Below are 17,596 nucleotides of genomic sequence, written 5' to 3'. Positions count from 1 at the left end.
TGTGGCTACTGAGATGGAGGAACTGAATTTCTCATTTTATTAATTTTCATTAATTTAAATTTAAATTTTAAAACAGGTACTAATTTAATTATCAGAAAACCCTTAAGTATGTTTGGACAACAGGATATATTAATCTTATCAATTATAAATTTTATGAAGTCAACATGCAAATCAATTATTTCTGATGAAAATGTAGCTTCTAAGTTGAGACATAAGTCATATATAAAATATGCACCATATTTTGAAAAACAGTTGAAGGAAAGGAATGTAAAATACTATATTCACAATTTTCACATTGAATACATGCTTAAATGATAAAGCATATCATTAAAATCAATTTTACTTTCCCTGACCAAACTCTCTAAAATAGCCTCCAGCCTCTTTTATCCTGCTTTAATTTTTCTACATAGCTGTCATCACCACATCTATTTGCTTATTCTCTGAATCCCATATTAAAGAGTAAGTCTCGTAAGAGCAGGGACTTTTTTCTTGTTCAGTCCTGTATTCCCAAGGCTTAGAAAGAAAATAATATATATATAGGCACCTACTCAATATTCATTGAAGAATGAATGAATGAATGAAATGAATAAGCCACTGATACTCAACTGTAGCATAGCATGGGCAATTTCTGTTTGTAAACCCTATGACTCTTTCATAATCCAGCATTTAAACATCTCCACCACACTGAAACTTAAGTGAGCATGAAACATTTCTCTCACTGGAGCCCAGCACCTTGAGATTTTAAAGGTATTATGGGAATCTTCAAAGGGGAAAGTAATATATGCGAGACATAAATCTGAAGTCTTCTAAAATACCTTTTTCTTAGGATGCCTTAAAATTATATCTGAACTGTTTTGCAATTAAGCACCAATGATTTCTTCAATTTTCAAAAATCACCAGTAGGTAATTCCAAGAAGAAAAGAAATTAGAGTAGGCTATCTCCAATGTGAAATATATAGAAACCTTATAATTTGTATACTGCTGGGAATCGCTGGGAATTTTTGACTTAGATTTGAAACAGAAATATAACTCCAGGTGCTAAGACAATCCTCTTTTTTCTAATTTAAAGTTGTATATATACTTAGCATGAAATCCAGGGAGTTTTAAATTTTTCTCTCAAATAGCATCAATTTGCACTTTCTAAACACTAAAGGCTGAGCTATCAATAGCACCACTGCAAATGTCAAAGAACACGCTTTTACTCACAGCTTAGGAATTTCAAAACTGAAGGTAAGGTAAATGCATCAACATAGCAAAGGGGGGATAAGATGCATTTTAATCTTGCCTTCCAGAAGTTGCATAAGTTTCTGTAATCGTAAGGTTATCATCATGGATAAGTGTGAAAGATTTTAGCAAACTCAGGCAATAAATCTTCAGTGGTGAACGAAAAGAATGGGGTAGAAGTTCTCCCTCCGGAAGACCACAACAGTGAGAATGTGTGTGAGAACCATTGCCAGCCCAGCTCATGGCCAGAGGCTAAAATGGTATATTTTTTGTGGACATGAATATGGCGGTGGAGAATTGCATTAACCATCACTTCTTGTCTCCATACTGCCAAGCGTGGTGTTGATGGGTTATTTTGCTCATCTGCTTCCTAATTGGCTATGAGTTAGTGAAGTGAGCTCAACTTGTGTGACTAAGAAGATATACATGTATTTTATGTCAAGTTGCGGGGGGGATAGCTTTTCTGCACAGTTCTAGCCATTAGAGACTCATATTTGTGACCTTTCTCTGAAGACCTGAGTCATATTCAGGCTCTCTACTATATTAGAGATAGAATTGCTGGGCTTGGGCAACATTACATGGGAGAGGTTATAATTTTACCACTAACCCTAATTTTCAGACATGAGGTAGAAGAATCACAGAATGTGAGCTTCAGGAAACAGACTTGCTGAGACTTGTCATGGTGTTAGTAATGGTAACACTGATTCGAGGTTCAGATCATGTTGGGCAGACACTGCCAATCTGTAAAATATCCCTGGATTGCCTCATATCCTCTTAAAAACTTACATTCCAGGGTCTGCTTTCAGTTGATACAAGCATTCAGGAACACAAAGTACATTTAATGTCAAACCACTGAGATATGCATGAATTCGTCGGCATCTGGCATGCCTCAATTTACAATCCCTTCTAGATAGGCTTTCAAATCAAAAGGTTGTTTATTTGGAAGTGGGAAAAAAAGAAAAAATACATTAAAAGGTGTTTTTTGATCCCTCAAGGTTAATTTTCATTTTCTTCATTCTTTTCTATCTGGAAATTGCTTTGTAACCCATTTTCACGATTATTCTATTCTCGTCCTATGAAATCCTAAGCTGGGATGTGCACCTTACACATAAACTGATATGACAGTGGTTAAATCTGACAACACTTTCTCTCCCCAAGAAAATATTCATAACTGTTTCCTATGCCAGCGATTCATCTCAATCCTGATATCAAATAGCTTTTGCCTTACACCTCTGGCTGTCAAATGCATGTGCTGGTCTTCCTCTAAATTTAAAATCCAGTCAAGGGAATGAAGGAGATAACACCTCTTTTATTACAGTTTGGGAAAACAATAAAAATCATTTTGGATATTGAAATATCTCACGAAGCACCTGGGTATATTTCACTCTTTGCTAAGAAAATTGCAGACAGTATATTCAAAGAAATAGATGTCTGCTAAACACAGTTAATGCAATGGTACCTCCGTAGTCACCAAGTTTGCAGGTACTAAATTGAAACAGCAAACTACAAATAAACAAGCACAGAGAAACCTAATTGCCTGGAAAGGAATGTCCCGCTTGTTTTGTCATTAGCTACTTAAAACTCTACAAGGGCGGCTTATCAGAACCCAAATTCCAGAACACAGATCAGACAGGTACCGAAACCAAGGCCAGTGCCTGTGTCTCTCACAACCTTCAATCAGGGCAGGCAGGAATCAGAGACACCTCACAGGTGCAAAGCAAACCTACCGATGTTATGCCGTTTGTTTGAGAGCTGTCTTTCAATACAGAGAGGTCTATCAAGGCTGCTCAGACTTTCATGGGTATATAAATCATCTGGGATCTTGATAAAAAGCAGATGCTGATTGAATAGGTCTGGGGCTTAGCCTGGGAACCTGCACTTCTAACCGTTCCCAAATGAGGGCAATGCTGCTGATCCAGGGGCAACATATTAATAATAGTGGCACCTCACTTGGCTTGTATTTTCTCTTGGAAATTGAGAGACCTGAATTACAGTTCTCACTCTTCTAGCAATCACTGTATAGTCATAGGAAAACGTCAGACCAATTCATCCCTCCATCTCTCATCTGTGAGCAAGAGGAACAAAGGTTAAAGAGAGCACATTGATATGAAACCTTAAAGAGAATTAAAGATGTTCTGTGAACATGTCTGGCTGAGCAAACATGTACCACGGCATGAAAAACATTAGGAAAGTGAAGAAATGAGTCTTACAGGCTGAGAATCAAAACTACAACAAACAAACAAACAGGCTCTATTGGAAGGCAGAACCACAAGCAAAAGAATAAGAAGAAAGTATGAGTGAAAGACAGAAAGAAGCAAAGAACCACAAAAAGAGTCATTGGAAGAAAAGTCAGAGTTCAGAACAGAGAAACAGAGGATAATTTGAAAGTACTATATTCTTTAATATTTAAAGAATTATGACCACAGAGATTTACAAAGTACAGATCCTTGGAGAGAGATGAAAAGAAAGATGATGTGGCATATGTTTTTTTTTCTTTTTAAATGAGAAAAATGTAGAATAAAATACAACAAATTATTTAAAGTAGATAAGAAAAGAAAAAAAATGCCTCTTTCCCCAAAATGCTGGTTAGATTTTGTAATGGAACCCTTTTGTTGGCCTTTTGGCATTTTTTAAGTACCTGGGCCACGCAAAAGTAGCACACCTTTCAGTCATTGTTCATTCTAGCGTTGCCTCCAACATGAGATGAAGCAAGTTGTGGGGGAATTCCAAATGCACTTAAAGGTTAATATTGAGCCCTTCAAGGTCAGTCTGCCTTCTTATCCTCAAGCCCTCCTTGGGACAGGGAACACCTAGCACAACTTGGGGTGGGGTGGAGGGGCAGAAAGAAAGGATGGAGAACAAACACCATTTTTAAATTTATTTTCTTTATAAGGCACCAATGAATTTAACTCCTGTATCAGCAAAGCTGGAAAATCATGCCTATCAGGATTGACTGTCATTTACACTGGCAGCATTCTTAAGCTTTTCCAAGGTTGAAACTACTGATGATTAACTTCTAGGAAGACCCGTGGTAACTATTTCAGACCTGTGAACTATCACACCTTCTCAGTGTCAACAGACACCCACACCAAGCAAATACCTCTTCAAAAGGCTGTAAGATTGCATTTCATTTTTGGAAGTGATCATTCTAGCCATCAAATTGTAATACTCTCTCTAAGCCTGCCAAGGGCCATAGCTGACTTCCTTCCAGATAAAGCCACTATCTGCCTGAGCCTAACATTCCCTATAAGTCAGCTGTTGCTGCTCCAGAGACTGCATCTGAAGTCTAACTGGCAATTTTGACACATCTACAGATGGAAACAAAGGGGCGCCCTTAAAAGGTTTCGAACACAAAGAGTGCCAGTTAAAGCATTTGCCACACAATCAGTTGTACAAAAGGGTGGGGGAGACATGGTATTGCTCACAGATAAAGATAGCAGGCCCAGAACAGCAACCTGGCTCTCTAAATTTACCAAGATTCACTCAAGATTCTACTGCTGTACTCACAGGCTTTTATCTCTTTGACAACCGAACCCAAGAGATTTGCCAAAATAGAATTCCAGTGCAGGGGGAAAGAGGCTAAAGAATTATGCATTAATAACACCTTTACCCACAGGCAGAACATATTTTCATCTGCACACATCAGGAGCCAGAGATCTCAGGTTATTAAAGGTGAGAGAGGGTAATAGTCTTTGGGATTGCTCTCTTGAGATGCTCATTTGCATAATGAAGCTAATACATAGCAACGCAACTCAGCAGTTCTTTGGGATCAGCTACGTGTAGTTGTACATGGTATTTTTAATTCACTAACTAAATTACTTTGTGGAAAAGTTGTTGGTTGTTAATATCAAAACTATGTCTACAAATAACTCATGACTATATTTAACCAATGGTGAAGAAGCTTATTGGTAAAGATGTACGGTTTAATTATTTTGTCTTTTGGAAAATCCCAAATTAATGCATAGATAAAAATCAACATTGGTAAAGATTTAAGCCCTGCTGAGGTTATTTGCATAATCTGAACTCAAGAGTCAGGGCTTCTTCCTTGATCTGGATGCCCAAAGCCAGGACACCAAGATCAGGGAGCACCTTCTGTCTGGAGTTATCCTATATCAAGGGAAAGAAAGACAAAACTTTGGCCATGATCTTAATTTCATATTTAGTTGTTATAGAGCCATTTATTCATATTTTTAATGATGGCTACATGTCAGTATACATTTGTCCAAACCTATAGAATGTATACCACGAGGGGTGAACCCTTAAGTAAACTATGGACTTTGGGTAATTATGACGCATCATTGTAGGTTCATCAATGGTAACAGATAGAAACGGAATGATTTGCGTATGCTGGAGGTCCTGATGCAAAAGCAGTGCTTTGATTTTTCTAGTGTTTTGATTTTTTGATGCATGTTTGGTATACAGAAATTGGTGTGTGTGTATATCAATCTGCATCAATGTATCTTTATAAACAGCAAAAATGTATTGGGTATGTGTGTGGTGCCATTCAATATGTTTGGAGATAAATGCAAGATCAGCAAAGAGGGGGCTTCCTTCCCCAAGGATCTCCGTGTCTCCCTGACACTCCTTGAAATGCTTACATCACAACCAAGTAGCTATTCCATCAGTTGTTAACCAGTGATGAGTTATTTTAACTCTTTATCTATCAAGCCTAAATTTAGCTTCTTTTGCTTTCATGAATAGCTTGTTAACCCAGCATGCCTTATCTTTCAACTTGAAATATGGGAAACGAGGGAAAGAGTATAAAGCAGCTATCATATGCTATGCTGGGTTTTAGATGAAGACAATTGAAATCATATTGATACTGCAGAAAAGAGAAGAACAATATAGGAAACTTGGGAAGTTTTAGGGAGCGGGTCCCAAGACAAGAGAAAGAGGAGAATGTCCAGAAAAAGAGTAGGAATCTGTTAGAATAAATGTGGACCCTCTAGTGGTAGAACCACTTAGAGCCCAAAATGAGGAAACTTGATCAGCAGAGAAGAACTATATTAAAATACTGTAATTCTCCCTTCCTTTGAATGTAGGATGAATTTTGTGCCTTGCTTCCAAAAAAATTGAGCAAGGAAAGAGGAAGTACATCTACTGTGGAAAAGCCTGACAAACACTTCCTTAACCAAGTGATTAAACTTAACATCCCCAGTGACAAGTCATGTCGATATCATGCAGCCTTGATATGACGATATAATATGATATGGTGAGGAGGGCATTTCACCTCTGGAACATTTTCCCATAAACCCACAACTCAGCTGATCATGAGAAAAATGTCAGGTAAACCCAAATTGAGGGCCACTCTATAAAATTCTCAATAAGTGCTCTTTAAAACTGTCGAGAACATGAAAAATAAAGGAAGACTTTGAAACTGTCACAGATCAGAGAGTAAGAAGTGATGACTAAATTCAGTGTAAAAACATAGATTACATCTTTGCATGGAAAAAAAGACATCAGTGGAAAAACTGATGAAATTCAAATAATGTCTGAAGTTTAGTTGATAGTAATGTAATCACTATTATTGTTGGTTAATAATGAGACAATGCTAATTTTTAGTTTTGACATATACACCATGGTTATATAAGATGTTTCCATCAAGGGAAAATGGGATGAAGAGTGTTTGGATATACTCTGTGTATCTTTGAAACTTTATAAAAATTTTATGCTTATTCCAAAATAAAAAGTTAATTTAAAAATAATTCTCGGTTACACTTTATTAGCATAAGTGCCCCACCCAGTGGATTTTTTAAAAAAGATATGTAATTTTCTAAGGTATAAAGAAAATGAAAAAAAAAATTACAGACTCATGCATAGAATTTATGTTGATTCCAATAAGTTTAAAATACAATACTTTATTTGTATTTTATTTTTCAAAGTTTTCCTCTATACCCTTAGCAACAGGAACACACACACATGCACACACATACATGATGAGCTGCAGGAAGCATAGCTAAACTAGGCGTTGTACCTAAAGCATGTTGATTAATGGGTCAATAACAGTCTAGGGTGTGGCAAGACTCTACAACAGTTATCATCTAGTCAATTTCTTAATTACTGCAAGCCAAGAGATATCCTTATCATGTTTGTATAAGATACACATCTGGTGATAAAATCAGTTTTCAAAAAGAACTTGACAAGCTAGAATTAATGACTGTGCTAATTTTTATTCAAGTCCTACACTTGGGTCTCGGAAAACAACTGCTCCTGTGAAGTGCAGAAGATGCTAGATATGACCATGAGATTGTTTATAAATCTGCTTTGGAGGTTTGGGTGATATTTATTTAAGAGCCAACAATGAGGCACAGTTGCCAAGAAAAGCTAATGCCTACTTATCGTGCACCAGTTAGAAGTATCCTGTCTAAAATAAAGAAGGCAGTGTTCTTTCACTGACAGTCCTTCATTTAATCCTTGCCACCCTATTTTAAGAGAAAGACTGATTGACTGAGGCTTATCTAAAACACTGAGACCAGAACTGTGGAGTCTCTAGGAAGTGGGTTATAGGAGTAATTACTGGAGAAAAGAAAGATAACTGGGGACAGAGACCAGTGGGGACATAATAATTATTTTCAAATATTTGAAATTCCATTTTAATGAAGGGGGATTGAACTTACTCCACAAAGCTCAAGAAGACAAAAGTCAGATCAATAGGTTGAAAATTCAAATAGGAAAAACGGAGCTCAGTGCAAGGGAGAACTTTCTGGTAATTATAGCTTTTTAATAAAAAGAATGAAATACTAGTATCGCCAAGGGTGTGAAAGCATGAATATTTTTATACAACTGAAATGGGAATGGAAATTGGATCATTCTTTCTGGAAAGGCAATTTGGCAATGTATTCAAAAAGACTTAAAAGCATATATCTTTTATTTCAGAAATTCCACTTATAGACATTTACCTATGAAATTAGAAAAGCTGGAAAAAGTTTATAAAAAGATTAACTGCAGTATTTTTGTACTAAACATTTGGGAATAAAACCTAAATAGTCATTATATATGACACTGCATATATATGAAACATGTAAAAGAGAATTCCAAAGTGTTATTTAAAAAGTACATGGTAGGAAAAAATTTGTAGAAACAAATATTTATAATACCCTATTAGTTGAAAAGAGATCTCAAGCTTTCTTTCTTAAGAATAGAGAAATATACACACAGAAAGAGAAATGAAGTGAAATAGGCAAAAATATTAGCATTGCTGCTGGTAAGATAAAGAGCAAGTTTTTCCTTATGAGTGTTTTTCCTTACTGTTGTGTTCTAATATGTCTAAAGTAAAAATATATGCATTTTACAATTAGAAATTAAAATCAATAAAGGCTCTGAACATGTGTTCTTGCATCCCTAGTACCTAACACAGTAGGAAGGCTACACAGTATCTGTTGAATAAATTAATAAATTACTTAAGTGTCGTATTTTATGGAGCGAACTCACTACAAAAGTTAAGAGGTTCCTGTCATTGCAAACGTTTGAGCAGAGGCTGAACGACTTTTAGCATATTTGGAGGGCATTCTTATTTTGATTTAGATGAGCAGTTCCCAAAAAAAGAGGTACATGGGAAATCTAAAGTGTTCTCCAATTTTATGAAATAAAAATTTCCAGTGTCCACCCCAGATTTACTGGGTTCAAACCATAGGAGTTGTTAGAATTTGCCTAGGTTTGGGGGTTAGAAGGTAAAGATTATTTTTACACATCTGGAAAACCAACCTGTAGTCCTGGATCATGTAGAGGTTATTCAGGGCCTTCACATTGACTGTTCCCTGGCCTGAAACACTCAGCTGGTGTCTGGGAATTGCTTGATGGTGCAAGGTAGGGACCCACACATAGGAATTAGGGTACAGAATTGTGAGCCAGCCTCAAAATGTTTCTGCAGGTGACTGAATGGGTGAGTGAGCAGAGGCCTTAGGTATACGTAGACTCAGATCCCAAAGTATAGATCCTGCAGAGAGTAATTGGGTTCCCCTTACCCAACTTTCTTTCTCTGAAGCCCCCTCTGTTCAGAACCCTAAAGAAAAGAGCTCCCTAACATTCACCATAACAACTGTATTGAGTAAATGAAAGTTTTACTCACCTGAATCTTTATCTTTGTTTCCCAACCACTATTCACAACAAAATACTGCATAGACTTTCTGCAAACAGGGTACCATTGCTGACTATTAAGTCAACACAATCAAACTCATCTTCTGTCTTATATGTGTTTTTTTCCTTGCTCTCATAATGAATCATTAATTAATAAAAGTCAAAATAGGTATTAATTTATCTAAGGCTATATCCATATGCGTACTTGTCCCCTGAGATTGTTGTATCAAAATCTCAGGTTAGTTTCTAAAGAGACTATATACAGGGTGTCCCAAAAAAATGTATACACAGTTTAAATAATTATAAAGTCAGTGTTTATTAAAATACACTTCATTTTCAAAATGGAATAGAATCTACAGACATGATTTAATTGTTTTGTCAACGCCTGTTTTCAAACTGACATCCGTTCTGGTCCAGGCAACTGCTGACAATGCAAAGCAATGGATTTGCAAATATCACGAAACAGCAAGATGGGGCACCCCCACACTACCATCACGATGTTAGACCCTACCTTGATGAGATCTTGCCAAAAGGTGGATTGGGTGAAGGGGTTTCGTAGAACACCCTGCGCGTTCACCAGACCTCACACCACTAGATTTTTTTTATGGGGATACTTAAAAGACAGAGTCTACACTATGAAACCCGCAACAGTCACTGACTAGAGAGCAGCCATGGAACAAGAATGCACACAAGTACCAAACGAAATGTTTCATGATGTTTATAATTCCATTGCTTCCTGTTGTCAGCAGTCCCTGGACCAGAACGGACGTCGGTTTGAAAACGGGCATTGACAAAACAATTAAATAATGTCTGTAGATTCTATTCCATTTTGAAAATGAAATGTATTTTAATAAACACTGACTTTATAATTATTCAAAGTGTGTATACATTTTGGTGGACATCCTGTATATTTTTGTGGTGATAAATTGAAATATATTCATCCAACTTATTTCTTTTCCTGTTTTCTTCAGTTAAAACTGATATATAAAAAAATAGATAGCCTTTTATCCCGATTAGATCACAGAATTTTATATCCATTCACATACGGGTGAACTAAAAATATCTCCAAACACACACACACACACACACTGCAGCCACTCATGATGGAATACATGTGAATGCTACTGCTGACACCAGAAACTCCAATTACCCCAGGAATTGAGTGCTGACTGGGTCGTGATTTATTTTAGGCAAATTAGGTGGCATAATGAGTAAAACAAATATATTGAGGATCAGATTTAAACGAACAAATGTAAAGGAATTCAGGTATAAGTCTGAAGTTCATGGTTATTTCTTCAATTGTGGTAAAGTCTTGGCAGCTGCAAACATCAATGAATGATCTGGCGTTCCAAAACTAACAAAGTCCTGCTCAGAATAGATTTACAGAAACTATGGCCAATCTGATCCAAAGCTACCAAACTGGCAAATTTACTAGAAGTAGGTGGAGTCAATTGCACTCCACCAGACAATGGTGACAAAAAATTCTGCTATACAGAAAATGATTGTTTTCAGGGGGGTTAAAGGAGAAAAATCACTTTATTGGCCTTTACATTTCCAACTGGATATAATAATCCACATGCGCTACCTCCCCTGTTCTTGAAATGTGCCATCAGCTTGCCTTCCCTGGGCTTGAATGTGCCCAAGGCCACAGCCCTGAGATGGTAACTTGGTGATGAGACCATCTGACTTAGACTCATGATTAACCTCAGTTAAGTCCTATGTATAAATTTTTAAGATTTGGTGGGTGGGTCCAAAACACTACTCATCTTGTGGCCACCAAGATTAACCTCTTAAATAAATCTCCTTGCTCTTTAAACCTGGCACCAGCCTGGAGTGCTCTGCTTCTTTCTTTGTTCTTTCCCTGCCCTCAGTTTACAAGGACTGGTTTCAGATTTCACCCAGAAAACTTCTTCAGAGATTGCAAACCAACATGGCCGTTGTGTTTAACAGTTAAAAATGTTTCTACAAACACCATCCAGAAAATGCTCACAACAGCCCTGTGAAACTGATGTGCTTACGCTGGCAGCTAAAGGAACGGGAGCTCTGAACAATTAAATAACTTCCCTACATTCGCACAAAAAACAATTGTCCAGACAAGTGACTGTACGAGCAGCTGAAATTACAAAGTAGATACATAAAAATTACCATTCATTAAAAATAGCCAGATTGTGACACAGCCTCTTTCTCTGTGACCCAAATAGACAACCTCATTCACTGGCAGTGTTTTCCTAATCAGCGATGACCAATTGGTGGCCTAAGGGACACAGCAAACCACCAGGTGATGGAGAGCACTCCAAGGACTAGAAACTTCTGGATAACAAATGCTGACACATACTTCCTCATAGCCCACTGGTCCTGCATGCATCCACAGCTGGTTCTGAAACACATATAATACTTTCCTTCTCAGGTTTCCAGGAACTTAAGGATGTGCTTTCAACAAAACAAAACAAGCTTACACATAAATTATTGCTAGTGTTAAATTCTGTATCTGGCCCTCTTTCTCATATCTCTCCATTTCTAGACACTTATGTCTAGGCATAGGAACCAGACTAATTCTGAAAAATATTTGAACAGTATTTTACAGTTAATAAATGCAATTTAAAACGTGAATAGAAGGATCCAATGTATCGGTGGTCCTCAAAACACACCATTCAGAGACCTAATCAGTGCTTTTCTATGGATCACGGCACTTCAAAAGTGGATTTTTGGAACCACAGATGTTCAAGTTGGAACGAAATATTGATCCTCTAATTGAAACCTCTCATACCTCTCATTTTCCCAAAGAGGAAGGCACAGTGACAAGAGTGACTGTTTATAGGTCATGCAATGAATTAATGTCTGAGCAAAACCTAAAAACAAAAGTCTCCGGACCTTTGTAGGTCTTCTCTGCTATGATTGCACAGCAAGAAGGTGCCTGCTCGTATAGACAACAATTTCTAGGACCAGTCAACTCTAAGCTACATAGATGTTTCTTTCCTTCCTGTGAAGAGGGACCAATAAAAGCTTTTCACTTCTTGTTTCTGTACTTTTTCATGGAAAGACAAAGTGGTATTAGCTTGAGGCCAAGACATTAAAATCTTCAAGAACTTGAGACATAAGGACATAAACTGCCTAAGTAGACCCTATAAGAGATTGGGGACCAAATCAAAAAATGGTAAATATTAAGGTAGTGGCCTGGGGGTGCAGAAGGAAGTCTCAGTTTAAAAGTTTGCATGATGGCACATGAATTCAACAGATGCCATTTACTCCTGAGCATATACGTCACCTCTCCCAATAGTTTGAAGGATAGGAAAGAGCAAAGAATTTTTTTCATTACTTCTATAATCCATAAGAGACCCAGAGTAAGTGCTCAATAAATTCTTCCTGCATGAAGGTATAAAATACTATAGTGTTCTTTTAGTTTTTAGAAAGTAGTTCTCTTTAGATTAGCAAAATCTCAAGAAATATAAATTGCCTGAACTCACTGAAAGATAAAAAAAACTTTTCATAGAGTAATATCTAGAAACAATCCTCCAAATTATCAAATTTAATGTCCTTGTATTATATGCAAAGAAATAGAGGTCTAGTTGGGAAAACCTACTTGCTACAATTGTACACACCCTGAGACAGAGTTAAGATTAAGTCCTAGTTCACATGAGCCTTCAACACTCCAAGAAGTCTCAGAGTGTCCCAGTTCTCTGAGCCACAGCATCATAGAGAGAAACATTTGAGACCATTGGGTCCAGTTGTCCAGGCACATAGCAGAGATCATCAATTTCAACACACTATGCCTGACGCCACCATTCTCATGACTACCATTCCTATTCCACCTTCTCACCCAGTGTATCTGCATCCTGCTCTGCGTGCTTAATTCGACTCACTCCCTCTCCTTTCCCTTCCCTCTGAAACCCTTCCACTATCCCTTGGTCAATTTGAGAATTCTCTCTAGTCTCCATCCTTCCTCAGACTACTCTGCTCACCTCTTGTGTTAACCTAAGCTCAATTGTCTTCTGACTACTTCTTTGAAGGCTGCTCACAGGAAGGACGCTTTTACATTTCTCTCATGTGACAGAGCATCCTCTATAATTCTCGTTGCATCTTCTAGTGCAGCACTACGCCCCACCATGTGCCAAAACCCCTGAACTCTTGGGGCTCACATCATGCAAATATATCACCTTGTTCTCTAATTGTTGTGGTCATCTACCAACATCCTGGTTACTCTCCCCCTCATTCAATGAGGACTTTAGCCCCTAGTCCTAGTCTTCCTCTACCCTGACTACTTTCATGACCAATGAGCATGGACAAATTATCAAACATCCTGATCTCTTAGATCCTACATCTGCTCCAACCCTGGGATATGTTTTCAGCTTTCAAAGAATACAAGCTTTAGCACAGGAAACAATAAACTCTTCCATCTCACTAGTTATAATATGGTAAGTTCTACAACATAAGAAATATAAAGTACTAAAGAAACAAAGCTAGGAATTTTATTAATTTGCTTTCATGAAGTTGAGAAAGCATATGTGGGAGTGGCTAACATTTGTGATACACTTTGAAAGATGAGTATCAGTGACAAGATGGACAATAGCAGAAGAGCGTGCCAAGCAGAGGAAACAGCTCAAATAAAGCTATAATATAATTTCAAGGTCAGAAACAGGAAATAACTCAATGTGGCTAAGAAATAAAGTGTGTTGGGGAAAATGAACAGAAAAGTGTATTTAAATAATAAGCCAAGGAATATGGAATACAGTGTCTTAAGTAACAAGCCAAGAAATATTGAAGGTTTGATTAAGAATTATATGGTCAAATTAGTATTTCTAAATTAACGATTGCATGGTGGTAGAAACAAAGTACACTTGGATTATGGGAAAGAAGAGGTTAATTCCACTTCAGTAGCGAATTCTTGGCAAAAGCTGAAGTGCACAATGCTGTTTAAAAAAAGAAAACTGTTTTCATTGCTAGTAATAACATTCTAATTTGGTCAACTTTCAATGCTAAACATAGAGAGCAGGTTGCTTAGGTTCAGGTTGGTAAAAAGAAAAAAAATGGATCTTTTTCTGGGGTCATTCCCAGTAGCACTGGGCTGTAGGTTCCCATGGCTCTCACTCAGTCACCAGAACTCCCTTAGACACTTGGGAGAATACTCTGGGAGTTCCTTAAGCACCCAGAAGACCTTTGAATTATTCAAGAAGACCTGAATCTGAAGCAACTGACTTAGTTTATTTTCCACTGTAGTGGGAGGACTACCCCTTCCCAAGACCCAAGGTCAGTATCAAAGCTCCAAATAATCTAGGAACTAAGAGGTTTGAACAGAGTAAGTATTTGCTGGTCTAAATGATCAACCTGGGATGAAACTAGTTTATTCAGAAAATTCTCCATTTTGCTAATAAAGGGAGATTTGTGTGACTCACTGAAATTAAAGTCAAAGACTTAATTTGACATAATTTTGTTCTTACCTCTTATACCTGTATATACAAAACATAACACTTTTATGGTTGGTATATAAAAGTATACGCCTACGAGATTGATAATTCTGAGTAAAATGAAATTCTGTCAAACATTTATGCTATTTTTGTATTCACTGAAGTGTTCAGTTTGACTAATAAACAAAATAAACATTTTAATTGAACCCAGGACCCACCTTTATCTTTAATGTTTATAGTAGTTAATCCAGTTTTCTCACATAGATATCTTTCAGTGACTGGAAAACAACACAGTGTTATTTTGTTGCAACTCATTTTTATGATAGGATTGAAATTTCCTGTATCAACTTTTTTAAAATATAGATGTCTCTGTTCTCATGACTTCAGATGTTAATACTTATTTCCCTGTTAGGAAGTGTATTATGATGCCACTAAGGGGTCTTTTACATTTGCCTGAGTTGACCTCATGAATCATTGGAACTAATGTATAAACTGTGCAATACAAACACACCTAGTTCAGAATTTTGTTCTATTAGGCCAAACATAAACTGGAATTTTATATAGAAATTACAAAATGGCTACTGACGTGATGTTTCCACTTTCAGGTAATAACATTACTAATGTAATTAATATCAACTGTCAATAGTCATTTTGTTTTGGATAAATCAATCACTGCAGTATATATGCATGTGAATTTATTTAAGTCAACTTTGCTTCAATGAAACCAGTAAAGAAATAGGCACAATTCCTCATTTTGAAGCTCTCAGAAAATCATCTCTTCAGGATGAGGTGCAATTATGTATATCTTGAATTACGCTGAATTGCAGCTTGACATTGGACTCTAGGGAAAGCCACAGTACAGGGAATTGAAGTTTCCATAAGGACTTCCCTGTCTGCTTACAGACTTCAGGTCTGTCAGTTTGAAAATTTGAACAATTCAGATTTGAATGCCTTTGGACCTTTACAGCATTTGTCTTGGGACAAAATTTAGCAGAGTCTTATGCATACCTGTCTGTGGAAAATATGGAAGCGTGTTCTCCCATCAGGCCACAGGGCAGTGCTCCGGCTGTCACAATGTGGCATGACTGACCATCAATGTCTACCAAAAATGCCAACTCATGTCTGCTTTATCCTCTATCCATCTGAGTATAAATGGATGTTTGCACAGCCTTGAGACTATACGAGTCACCTCAGGTGGAATAATAATTGTTCTTGTAGCCGCAGCTAGGCTATTTCATGGACATATTGCGTTGGCAAAAAAAAAAAGTGAATCAATTCTAGAAAAAGTGTGTAGCATTAGATAAAGCCCAGCTCCTCACGGTTTATCTGATGCTTTAGTTTGTTTTTCAAAAATGGGATGCCCAGAGGTATTGGTGCTCTATTTTAAGCAGACCGAGGGTTTAATGGGAAGGTGCTGACAAGCAGATGAAAGGTCATCAGTAGACACTACTGCGCCTCTAACAGAATTGAAAGTTTACCCCCTGCAATTGCATCAGGCATAAATAAGTTTATTGTTTCAGATAATTCCAGAGCAGAACACCTGCTCTGTTTTGCATCTATTGTAATCAAGAGGTTGATAGCTATCTAAATCTCTCTTATTACAAATTTTTTCCTCTTTTGACTATAAATACAGCAGGTTCTCTGAATAACATCATTTTTATTCAATCATTTCATTAGGATGTGGATGATGTAGGAATTTAACTCTTGTTTATATTCTTTAGCCTGGGGTAAAATTGGTATTGGTATATGTTGTTTTGCTTGAAGACATGAAGTGAGGACTTATGTATAGCACTCACCCTTGCACTGGGCACTGAAAGGAGAAAACAAAGCACAAACTAGAAGAAAAAGAGATGGTGATTACCTGAAGCCATGTTACAGCAGTGGTCAGAAGCTATGGGAGTGGAGGCTTCTAAATAAAACATAAAGTATATGAACTATTTTGTTTCTGAATACATTCCTTGAGGGTCCAGTAAACCAAACAGGCCTAGAGAGATAAGAGATAAATTAAAAAGTCCAAGTAGAGTCTCATCAAGGATTACCAATGAAAGTTGCGTTTAAAACTTATTCCTATTATGTAAAAAGGGACTGGAGCAGTAGAAATAGAAACAGAAAGAAAATGAATAGCAGAACTTAATCTCTTAATTGGTCTCTCTGCTTCAATTGTGTCTCTGCTCCAATTCCACCTCCTTACTATTCTTGAAGTCAGCTTCTGAAACACAGAGCTGAACATATTACTAGTTTGTCTAAAACGTTCAGTGACTCCCCTTTGCCTATAAAATTCTAAAATTTGGAATCCAAAGCCCTCCATTATTATGCCAACCACATTTCTCACTCTGCCCCCTGGAGACGCAGTCATTCCGACTCTCCTTTATGTATCTGCAGTTCCTGCTCAAATCCATCCTCCTTCAGAAAGCCCCCTCTGCTTCTGCTCCAGGTGGAGAGATTCAAGAAAGCAGAGAATGTGTATTAATTCTGGACAATATCTATGAGCCTTGTTGGATGCAAAGCACTGTACTAACGGATATGCTTTTATTGTCTTATTTAATATTGACAACAGCCCTCTGAAATAGCTCATTTTATACCTGGGAAACTGCAGCAGAGAAAGGTTAATTAACTTTCTCCAGGTCACACAGCTAGTAAACGATGGAACTAAAATCAGGTTATCTTAAGGCAAGAGACTTCAGAGCATGTCAGTGAACTACATTACATCTCATTGTGCAACCAGCTCTCCACCAACAGGCACAATTTTTGGTACAGTGGATCAAATGGTGGTCAATAAAATATGGTTAAACCAAAGCCTCACTAGGTAATAAAAATAAAATAATAAAATAGTTTAAAGAAAGGGAAGAGTACATTACCAAAAAAAAACAGAATGAAATATTGACTCCAGAGAA

Source organism: Furipterus horrens, unplaced genomic scaffold, assembly GCF_987537825.1.
Source record: "Furipterus horrens unplaced genomic scaffold, mFurHor1.1.pri manual_scaffold_1, whole genome shotgun sequence".
In the NCBI taxonomy this organism is placed as follows: domain Eukaryota; kingdom Metazoa; phylum Chordata; class Mammalia; order Chiroptera; family Furipteridae; genus Furipterus; species Furipterus horrens.
This window is presented reverse-complemented; position numbering follows the sequence as displayed.